This window comes from Myripristis murdjan, chromosome 23, assembly GCF_902150065.1.
Source record: "Myripristis murdjan chromosome 23, fMyrMur1.1, whole genome shotgun sequence".
In the NCBI taxonomy this organism is placed as follows: domain Eukaryota; kingdom Metazoa; phylum Chordata; class Actinopteri; order Holocentriformes; family Holocentridae; genus Myripristis; species Myripristis murdjan.
In genome coordinates, this window is record NC_044002.1 from 24,474,278 (window position 1) to 24,483,802 (window position 9,525).

Here is a 9,525-nt window from a genome sequence, read left to right on the forward strand (position 1 = left end):
GGGTTTTACGAATTTCTTTCCCTTACACTTTTTCTGTTATATAATCATCTAAGGGTCACGGGAACATCAGGAATATTGTTTATTGGGTACGATGGTTCTGACCTCGGTTGCGTCTGATGTTGCTGCTCTAGGTGACTTTTTCTGTTTTCACTGTAAGGCGAATAAGTGAATCAGAGAAAAAGGCCGGAGATGGGAAAAGGGTGTATGTTGTGGCAGCGACGAGGTTAAACGGCGGTGGAAAGCGATGCGGGAAAGGATCAGAGCCGATCCGTGACGCCGCTTCGCATTACAGGCAGGATCTGAACCTCCGTCCCGCGGGTTCAGAGAAATCCCCCAAAACTCAAAGGTGATTTTGGAGATTTCCATGTCATTAAGGCTACAATCTGCTTTTTTTTTTTTTTTTTTGTCCTCCAAATGTGACGGAGATTTGGTGTTTTGTGATCAGCGTGAACAGCAGGTTTTTTGTGATCTTGAATATCCGTGATACGAAATCAGATAAACAGATGTGATACCATTTCTGTAAAGTGTCATTGTTTGGAGCACTTCCAGACTTTTATTTCATTTTAATTACATCATTATTTTTTCTCACTTGTATCCACACACGGCGGTCACTTTATCAGCACCACCTGTACGATCTAATCTAATCCAATCCAATCCAGCTGTTGTGCCATAAAGTTTCCTTGCCTGCTGCCTATAATGCTCAGCTTGTCTTGTTGTCACACTAACAGAGGTGTTCATTCACTTCTATGTTTGGCATTGAGTTCATAGTTAGTGCTGCTGTTGAACTGGACTGCACTTTACTGACAGCTGTTTCCACTATTCTGTCCCGCCTCATTGTATAACAAATATGGAGGACAAAAAATCGGAAACACCTCTCAGTATAATGCAGTCCAATACAAGACCTCTGCAAACTACAACCTCAGTAATAAACACAAAATTAAATTTACACAAAAATTGAACATTATAAACTTTATTAAAAGGTAGAATTTATGGCAGAGCTGCTGAGCTGAACTGCATTAGACTGGACAGGCAGAGCTGATAAAGTGGACACTATGCACTATATGTACACCTGTCTATCAACCTATACAGGTACACAGACAGCCAGATATGTTGTATATGTATGTACATGTTTATATATGTTATGCGAAAGCTCTGACTTCACGAGGATGATAAAATGTGGACCCTGATGCTACAACAGTTGAGAGCCACCAGTTTAGCAGATAATAATAATAATAACACCGATAATAGCGATAGTAATGCGTTCCATTTAGCAAATGCTTTCAACCTTTGTTGCTTTCAGTGGTAAGTGACGGGCTTTTCTTCCGTGTGCACGGCTGAAGCGATTGTGTTGGGGCTGCAAACTGTGCTCACTTGGTGATGATTCACGAGTCGCTGCTCAATAAGGATGTCATTTCTGCAATTTCTTTTTAAAATACAGAGGCGTGAGCACAGCCGCAGATTTCGGCTCTCAAATAGCGAGTTCATGCTGCACATTAAGCAAACGTAGTATCACACACACACACCGCCACCACCACCACCCTTCACAGACATACTCCACATAATCACATGCAACGTTTAGAGAAGTGAGGCGTAAATGGTGGCGAACAAATTCTCCCCTCCAGCTATTTGTTATTTGTTCGCAGCAGATTATTTGTCTTGTCTGGTGTGCCGAGCGCTTGGCGAAGAAGCGCTTGAGATGTAGCACAATGCCTCCACCAGAGCCACGGCACAAATCAGATTCAGAGAGCGGAGCTAAACAATATAAATAATATAATAGTGGAATACAGACTGTGTGTACTGATTAGGTCTGAAATGGCGATGAAGCAGGGTTCATTCACGGTTGCTTTCTGCACCCTCATGGGGTACAGGCAATGATTCCTTTGTTTTTTTTTGTTTTTTTTTACTCAACATATGAGTCAGTTTTATTACAAAGTGCAGTACAGTGCAAACAACCTTCAATGCATATAATGAAAGAACGCCAGAGCAGGAAAAATACACCGAGTGTGTGAGTGTGACAGGAGGTGTCAGGGCCGCTGGTCCAGCAGAGTTTCCGAAAACAGAAAACACTTGCAGCACTATTCCTTCAACGGAGCCAAGGTTATTATGTTCAAACTAAAACTAGGTGAGAAATAAACATGAAAACTGAACTTTTCTGAGATTAAAGTTGTAAATTTAATAACGGAAAGGAGCTCAGTCACTTTTACTGCACTACTTCTACTTCTACTGCAGTCACATACCAGCAGAGGAACAGTACTTCTACTTCTACTGCAGTCAGATACCAGCAGTAACAGTAACAGTACTTCTAAAGGTGTGGTAGTTTGTAGTACTCCTTCTACCGCTGCTGGTGGGAATGAAGGAATGAAAAAATAAAAAAACCTGCAGCCTCTGTTGGCTGATATTCACCGACACGTTGCTCATAATCATACGATAAATAGGTGGCAGTTTCATAATTGTGGTCGGGGCATTTTGTATTAATACACGTCATGTTTGGGGCCCCAGGTCAGCAGAGGCTGTTGCTCCTAAATTGCCACCTGCGGCCGGGGGCCTCTCACAGGTGAGCGTCCCACCTGGGTGCACGGCGCAGCTGCAAAATGCATCCAACAGGATTAATCTGTTGGGGGCCCCCCGGGGGGCCCTCGGACCACCGGGTGATCCAGGCATGCTAGGAATGAAATATAAATTTTCTTTTGGTCCTCGTTTGGTTTAATGAGGCACAAACAGGCCAAGTCAAGCCCAGCAGCCGTTAATGTGAACCTGTTAGTCCCTGTATCAACACACACTCAGAGCCGAGAGGAGAAAGAGGATTTCTGTGGTCGGGGGGCATTTTGTTCACATCTGGGTCACAAGATGCACCTGCAAGACTGCCAACAAAAATGTCATTATTTTTGTTTTATTCAAGTAACCGTTATTTCTCGATTGCAGGTGTAAAATAGTCCTGAGAAATTAAAATGTACAGGCATCTGTCCACACTGATTAAAACCTAAATGAACGTTTTGGACAAAATCCCCTTTTCCCGACTTCCCCAGACTGAGACCAGATGTTGGACACCATGTTCACCTCTGTACATCCAGTGGTTCAGTTCCTACAGGTAGCATTTCCTGTTAGCTTAGCATAAAGACTTGAAGTCTATGGGAGTCGTTAGCCTTCCTTGGCTCAGAGATGCAGATGCAGAATAAATGCACAGATTAGGAATATATCAGCATGTATAGTTAAAATATTCCTGATGCAAAAACTAATGATAACATCTAAATATCTTAAAATCTTAATATCTAAACATCTAAAAATCTAAATATCTAAAATGAACCGATTAGTAGTACCCATAGTTCCTACAGGTAGCATTTCCTGTTAGCTTAGCATAAAGACTTGAAGTCTATGGGAGTCATTAGCCTGGCTCTAACAAAGTCTGATTTGCACAGTGGATCATGTGGGATTTGAAATACACGTAATTTTTTCACTTTGACGGAGTCAGGCTAACGACTCCCATAGACTTCAAGTCTTTATGCTAAGCTAACAGGAAATGCTACCCACAGGAACTGAACCACTGGACGTCCAGAGGTGGAAATGGTGTCCAACATCTGGTCTCAGTCTGGGGAAGCTGGGGAAAAAACAACTTTATGCATATGATCACTACATTCAGTCAGAGATTCATGGAGAAGGACCCGTGCCTTCCTTCCTTTTTCCCTCTCAGCTTCCCACCTGGTCAGACCTGCCGAGCCTCCAGACCGCCGCTGCTGCTCGGGAGGCTTTTCTCTCTCTACATCTGCTGAAAGCGGCAGCATGAGGCCGCATCGCTGAATGACAAGGGATTGAAGGCAAATCCCTTTTTCCTTGCGCGTCTCGGTAAATAAAGCGAGGCGGCGGTCTCAACGCGGCTGTCAGAGAGCAAGAAAAAGAGCGTTTGATGGCTTACAAATGATCCCGTCTTTTGCTGGCAGGAAGTGGGAATTTCAAGCAGCAGAGGCTCGCATGTGCATCGTAATCAATTTGCCTCCTTATTGAGATGAACCAAATTTTACCTCCATTATTATTATTGTTTTTTGGGGTTTTTTTTTCCACGGATACACTGCAGGCTTTTCTTTCCTTTGTGCTCTCTGGGAAGAATTACATTTTCTCTATTTTGGACTTGTTCTGGGTTCTTTTCATCCCTTGAATGATAACAGGTTTACAGCAACAGAAATAACACCCCGGGGAAATTAGGGGCTGCCGCGGCTATCAGGCAGAAATTGAATGCGTGCGAGATTATTCTGATCCAGTTCCTGCTGAAATGATGAGCGCCTTGAGAGGGGGGATCGCTGCCAATCAAAAACCGCACACGCCGCGGCGCCGGGCTCCTCTCTAATTGGTCGACAAAGCGAGGAGAGGTGTACGTTTTCTGTCAGGCTCGCAAACGGACATCCAGTCTGCTGGCAGCCCCAATTACCTGAGGCTGTGTATTGTCAGCGGGGCATCCAGTCATGAAACATGCGGGTCGGCCCCCCACTTGTAATGTTGCTGAGTTGCCATAATTGATCTCCGCGGGTTTGGCGGTGACGACCCGGCAACACTCCTAATGAGGCCGGGGCAGACGGGCTCGACTCGCGCCTCCACACGGCCGCTTGGCTCCAGACGCCAGTTTACCGCCGTGACATTTCACACGCGAGTATCGCAAGATCGCCTCACAGACGGCGGCGGCGGCAACAGCCATTTTTTTAAATCCATTTTTCTCATTTTAAAGGCACTTTCCTAAAAAAAAAAAAAATAAACACAATGTATAGACTCAAGCAAAAACTTTGACTTGTGAGCCAGTAGTGGTGTGTATTGGTGTGTGTGTGTGGGCAGTGGGCGTGTAGCTCCCAACCAATCACAGCGCAGCGCCGTGCCACATCAACAGCACCACATCCAATAGGAAGCTACGAAAATTGTGAACAAGAAAGGAAATCCAGCGAGGCAAAACGCCATCTGGGGTCGGCGTCCCACATTTAGACGCTTGGTGGGCGTGGCCACTTCTGATGATTGACAGCTGCTCTCTCCACACGTCCTCGCTGCACCTGATTGGACGAACGCGTCACTAGTGGGCCGTCCTCTCCCAGATTTCAAACCAGACCAACATGGCGGCTGTTTTTGAAACTTTTTTTGTGATATTACGATAAAACAGTAAATTGAAAACGTTCGAGGCAGAAATAAAGCCTCTCGCTGCTCAGTCTGTCTTCATGTCAGATCGATGATTAGTTTAAAAGTTTCTCGGGAGTTTTCCAGAGGTGGCAAACAGTGCCGGACACCCGTCATTAGTGTAAAGTACCCTAGACCTCAACTTTATGCAAATGAGGAGACGCAAATGTGACGCCCCGCCTCTCGAAATGCAATGTGCTGCCCACATACACGACCAATGGGAAGCATGGAAAATGACTGATCCTGTGGACACGGACCATGAGGGAGAGGAGGAGGATGAAGAGCGACGCGGCGTTGGCCTGAGGTACCAGCGGGCCAATTTTTTTTCCTAGGATGGCGATGTTGCATTTTGGTCGTTTCCTTCCATCGCCATCCTAGGAAAAGAAAACCCCCTGCTGTCGGTTAGCTGAGCCAGGGAGGAGAGGCCACAACAAATCCTACTCATTCTGCCTTTAACTTTACTTAACTTCTTTATTTTCTGTTTCTGTTATTTCTATGCCTGTTTTCTATATTCTCTGTGTTCTATTTTATTCTTTTTTGAAACCCCGCAGTGCACCTTGTTTTTATTTCTTCTTTATTACTTATTTACTTATTTATTTAGTGTGATATAACTTGTGTGTGTCTTAATGCAACATGGTGGAAACTCCCAAAATTTCCTTGTGCACAATGACAATAAAGGCTATTTCTATTTCTATTTCACAACAGGCTGGTTTTTCCGGGGCAGCGTTTGAGGGCGGTGGCCGACACAGATCAGACCCGAGGTTGTGAGGTTTTTACGGCGCTCGGGGATCAGCTGGGAGCGGCTCGTGTCGCTTCGTCGATCCTGCTGCTGGGACACGAGACTCTCTGAGCTCTCCGCTTAAAAGTACAGAGACGAGTGATGCTGTATTTCTGCAAATCTTTGGAAAAAATGCATGAATCAAGTAGCCAGTAGCAGTAATGATCAATTAATGATCGATTAGTGTGAAAAAAAAATTTACAATACCATTTTGTTTTTGAGCAACAAATCTCTATCTAAGCTTTTTTGAATGGAGATCTAAGCCAGAAACATGAAACAGTTTATTAATATGACGGCTGCAGTCCTAAGTCGTTTCATAATGAGAGGCAAAACTGTTCCTGTTCACTGTAACTTTATCTGTAATGAATCCACACAACAAGAGAGATGACTCCACACGCCTGAAAAAAAGATTAAAAAAAAAAAAACACACAGGAAATAGTCTACATGTATAATGCTTTGTGTCCAGCTGCGTGAACCCAGAGAAATGATGCAATGTTGTGAAATGCAACGCATCAGGCGCTATAAAAATGCATGATCTCTATAAATACAGAGTTTATTTTTCTTGGGCTGCACAGAGCCGTGTGGATATGCACCGGAGAATGGGAGGCCATGTGTTTCTGCACTGCATTGTGGGTAGTGGTCGCCTTCACCTATGCTGTGTCACGCTCTCTTTTAATTTAATTTAGCTTTTAATGCAGCTCGTAGCAACGAGGAAAGCATAGCAACACGAAAACAATGAAGGAAAAAAGCAGAGGCGAAATGAACCCTAAACAGGTCATTCCTTATAAAAAACATCCGATTCATAAGAAAATTCCCTCCTGACCGACTCACAATCAGCTGATTTTTTTCCTTCAGGGTCTTTTGTATATTCAGTGAAGTCATGCAAAATTTTACATTCATATTATAAAGATTTTCAGAGGTACAGCTCATCTTAGTTCATACAGGTAGCTCCAAATTTCACACTTTTTATTCACCGCATTTTTGAGCCTCATAACTTCCTTCCTAACACACAGAGAGACAGCCACATGAAACTTTCAGGGCTGAAAAACAAACCTGAACTCTGATAAAAACTGCAGCCAAGTCAGTTTTTACATCCGTCCTCAGTGTCGCAATCCTAAACCAAAAGCTGTTTGTTCTTCAACACGATATTTTCTGTAATCAACTTTAAACATCAATATCTTGGGAAAAATGAAGGTTTCAACAGTAAAACTGGACCTGCTTAATGTCTGAGACACAGGGTGATAAAAACAAGCATCAGTATCCAGGATGTGTCTCATGTTTTCTGATAAGTCATCTGGGAAAACTGGGAAAAGTGCATTTTGGGAAAACTCTGAAGGGTCATATCAGCATGAGGTTAAAACAAGCGACTTCTAGCAATAAGACGTTTTTTTTTTTCTGGTATATTTGTGATTCTATCATGTAAGAATTTTCATGTTTTCAATTTATGTTTCTCACAATTTTTTGAGTTTTTATCTCAGAGATTTCAGTTTTTTTCTCATAAATTTGCGAATTTGTAATCTCAGAATTTTTGAGTGTTTTTTCATAAATTTGTGAGTTTTTAAAAAAAATAAATTTAAGGCTTTAATCCCAAAATTTCTGAGTTTCTTACCAAGAAATTTATGACTTGCTTTCTGATAAATTGGCAAATTTGTAATCTCAGGATTTTTGAGTTTTTTTTCTTAAATTTGTGAATTTTTATCTCATAAATTTGCAAGTTTTTTCTCATAAATTTGCAACTTTGTGATCTCAAAGAATTTTATTTTTTTCTCATAAATTGGGGAGTTTTTTTTTTTTAAGTATAAATTTACGACTTTAATATGAGAATTTCTGAGTTTCTTACCCATCAATTTCTGAGTTGCTTTGTATCAAATTTGCGAATTTGTAATCTCAGAATTTTCAAGTTTTGTTCTTGTAAATTTACAAATTCTATCTCAGAAATTCAGAGTTTTTTCGGATAATATTACCCCCCGGTTCTGCATTTTTTTCCTCCCTACATCGGCCCTGATACGCCGTCGTACTTCAGTGACGCAGACAGTTCTCTGCGGAAACAGGCGGCGGGGCGACTCACCTCGCGAGGCTCCTGCTGGCGGGAAAACGTCCCAGAGGCCGACCACGAACACGACCACGAGGAGAGCCGCTCTGCTTCCGATCGCTGAGGCTCGCTCGCTCATCCTGTCAGGAGAGAGAGAGAGAGAGGAGGGTTCAGCCGTCCATCATAAAAACACGAGGATTCACAGTCAAAGCTGATCAACGACTGAACCACACAGGAAAAGTAAAGGTGCTAAGTGGAACCAAAAATGGTTCTTGGGAGTGACAAAGAACGTTTTAGCAAGAGGGTTTTTTAAACGGTTCTTCAGTAATTTTTCAGAATTCGCTGTGTGGATGCACCAGAGAATGCGAGGCCGTGTGTTGTGCATTGCATTGTGGGTAGTGGTCGCCATGACCTTAATGTAGCTCATAGCGACGAGGAAAGCATAGCAACGTGAAAACAATGAAGGAAAAAACCCTGAACAGGTCATTCCTTATAAAAACATCCAGTTCATAAGAAAATTCCCTCCTGACCGTCTCACAATCAGCTGATTTTTTTCCTTCAGGGTCTTTTGTATATTCAGTGAAGTCATGCAAAATTTTACATTCATATTATGAAGATTTTCAGAGGTACAGCTCATCATAGTTCATACAGGTAGCTCCAAATTTCACACTTAACGTTTTTGTTTTTTTTTTTTGAGTCTCATAACTTCCTTCCTAACACACAGACAGCCACATGAAACTTTCAGGGCTGAAACACAAACGTGAGCTCGGATTAAAAAGCTGCAGCCAAGTCAGTTTTTACATCCGTCCTCAGTATCGCAATCCTAAACCAAAATCTTCAACTCCATTTTTTCCTGTAACCAACTCTGAGCATCTAGTCCAGTCATTTTATGAAAAAACCTAGGACAAATTGCAAGAGAAGCAAACTCAACTGGTTTTGTATCCTCAGTTTGTCCTGAGTGAGGGGGAAAAGTCCCAATGAATCCCATTGGTGGAAAGTTTTGAAAATCACCTATTTATGACCACATATTACCAAAAAACACTGTTTTTAACACACAGGGGAAAGGGGTTCCAAATTTTACTTTCAGATATCACTATAAAAATTCACAAGTTGATTACACACACAAAGACAAGAAAAAAAGTCAGTTAGAAGTTCTTTGAATTATTCTGTTTACACATGCATATCACACATTATCTGATTTGATATGCACTAATAAGGAATATAAGGAATAAATGCCAGAAGAGACATTTAAACAGTGAATTAAAAGGTTACTATGTATATAGTAACCTTGAATTAAAAGGTTACTATATAACAGTGAATTAAAAGGTTACTATATATATAGTAACTTTTTAATTCACTGTTACATAGTAACCTCTTAATTTTTGAGGACACAAAACCAGTTGAGTTTGCTTCTCTTGCAATTTGGCCTAGGTTGACCCCAATTTTGGCCTAAAATTACTGGACTAATCAGTATCTCGGGAGAAATGAAAGCTGTGACGGCGAGAACGACCCAAGCAAAGTGTTTTTTTTTTTTTTTTTTAGAACAAACAAACCAACAAAAACACGA